Here is a 2,363-nt window from a genome sequence, read left to right on the forward strand (position 1 = left end):
AATACAGATGAATGTCCATTTTGTATCTGTGTATTCAAAATGGTTAGGATAGATATATAGTTACATTCTCTTAATGAATAGAGGGATTTGTTCTAATAGAGTTTGTAAATAGGATATCATGTCCACATCTTGTACAGGAAATATCCACTAGGAAGAATGTATGCCATGTGTTAATTATTGAAACTGTTCTACCAATTAGGTTTGAAACTGTCTCATCGCTATTTATTTCTCAATAAAATTATGGAAAAAAATTAACAATAAAAAATCCTGACAAAATAGGTACGTAAGATCTTTATTTCAAACTGATAAAAGCCATCTGTAACAAGTAGCCAACATATTCAATAGAAACAAGCTGAAAACTTTCCCTCTAAATTCAGGACAACACTAGGATGCCTCCTTCACCATTTGTGTTCAATATAGTTTTTGAACACATCAAATATCACCAGTGCCTCCACCTACCCCACTGCTTTTGCCAACCCCCAACCCGCACCTCTGCTACTGCCACTACCTCTGTGAACCCCTCTACCTGTTCTACATAGCAATGTAGACCTTGCCTTGGAGAAGAAGCTGTACTGAGTTTATCTAGTGTGCCTGGGATGTAGGCATGGCAGGTGGTGGCAGGGGCACAGATGCAGTGGGTGGTGGAGAAGCTGGTAAAGCCTCAGTGGGGACAGTGACAGGAGGGACTGGGGCTAGCGGCAGCATTAGCTGCATCAACCTGGCTTCACCTCCTCTCAGCAACCTCCAGTTCATTGCTATCATTATGGAGCAGCTCAAGAGCCAGGGCCTGTTTGACAGCTTCCACCAGGACTGCCTGGCCAACATGGTTACCAAGTCAGCTTGCCAAAACCTAAGGCAGAAAGTGGATAATTTTGTGTTGACACATCTGGACAAGCAGGAATGGAATCCTACAATGAACAAGAGCCAATTGCGAAATGGTCTAAGACAGAATGTGGTTCAGTCAGGGATGTTGGAAACAGGAGTGGACAGGATTATATTTCAGGTAGTGAATCCAAAACTAAACCACATCTTCAGGCCACAGATAGAATGAGCAATTCATGAGTTCCTGGCAACCCAGAAAAAAGAAGCTGTGCTGGTGCCCTCTCCAGGGCCTGAAAGCCAGGGCCCTGCAATTCTGTCCAAGGATACTTTCTAAGGTAAAAGTCTGTCAGTCATCTCCAGAAAGCGTCATTTAATTAATGGTGGGAAAAAAAATGCATTGCTGCTACTTAAAAGTACAAATTCAATCAGCAAAGATCACCATTGATTTCAAGATCTCTGCTTTGACCTTGGTGCAAACTGTTCAGACTGAACAGGGGGCAAGGCTGGCAGTGAGAAGTTGTTCATGTGCCGCTGCTTTGTGCCAATACTTGAGCAGCCTGTCCAAGAGTATGAAACACAGTAGACATTATAACAACCTGAGGTGTTCCCAAACAAACTTCTATACTTAAACATGGAGCCTGCACATGGGTTTTAGAATTTGTGCTCTGAGATAAACAGAAGCTGTAATGAAAGAACGTAATCAATCTCAAAGGTCACTTCAAAGAATTAAGACAGTACAGTTAGCTAGAAGTAGGAATTTGACAGTGCTTACTCGATACTATGTCTTAGAGTTACAAACTAGAACATACAAGCCGTTCACATTGGATAGCCTGAAAGTTGTGCCCGTCTTGTACATGAATCTTCCAGTCAGTTTCCTTTCCCTTTTCAGAGACGACAAAACATGCATTAGGGGGCCGGGGAGATGGTTCAGTGGAATAAGCACTTCCCTGGCAAGTGCAAGGGCCTGAGTTTAATCCCCAGTTAAAAAAAAAAAAAAAAAAAAAAAAAAAAGGACAAAATGTGCAGCCATGGAGTCCTGAGGAAGCTTAGACTTTAAAGTTTAAGAAAAGTATTTTGGGGCTTTCTGTCCAGGCTACCATTCTGGCCTGTGACAGCTAGTGAGACATAGAAGTGCTCTATTCTTATGGTGGCAGTTTTTGGAAAAGTAGCATTTTATAATAAGAAAGAAACATTAGCCAGAGTAATTAGACAAGAGAAAGAAATAAAAGGAGTATATAAAAAGAGAGGAAGAGGTTATCATTATTTGCAGATGACATGATCCTCTACACAGAAGACCCCCAAATTCCACCCAGAGGCCCCAAGAATGATTAACTAAATTCAGTAGCATAGCAGAAGAAAGTTCAACATTTGAAATCAAAAGCATTCTTATATATCAATAATAAACTCATCAAGGGCTGGGGAGATGGTTCAGTGGGTAAGTGCTTCCCTGGCAAGCACAAGGCCCTGAGTTCAATCCCCAGTTCCGCAAAAAAAAATAAATAAAAATAAAAATAAATAAATAAAAAATAAAAAAAAATAAT

The 2,363-nt window shown here is 40.7% G+C and overlaps 1 pseudogene; it reads left to right on the top strand.

Moving 5' to 3' along the window:
• Positions 1-1,156, top strand: part of LOC101579748 — a 6,862-nt pseudogene extending 5,706 nt beyond the window's left edge.
• The last annotated feature ends 1,207 nt before the right edge of the window (positions 1,157-2,363 follow it).

The sequence above is a fragment of the Octodon degus genome, unplaced genomic scaffold, assembly GCF_000260255.1.
Source record: "Octodon degus isolate 3935 unplaced genomic scaffold, OctDeg1.0 scaffold00122, whole genome shotgun sequence".
NCBI classification, from domain to species: domain Eukaryota; kingdom Metazoa; phylum Chordata; class Mammalia; order Rodentia; family Octodontidae; genus Octodon; species Octodon degus.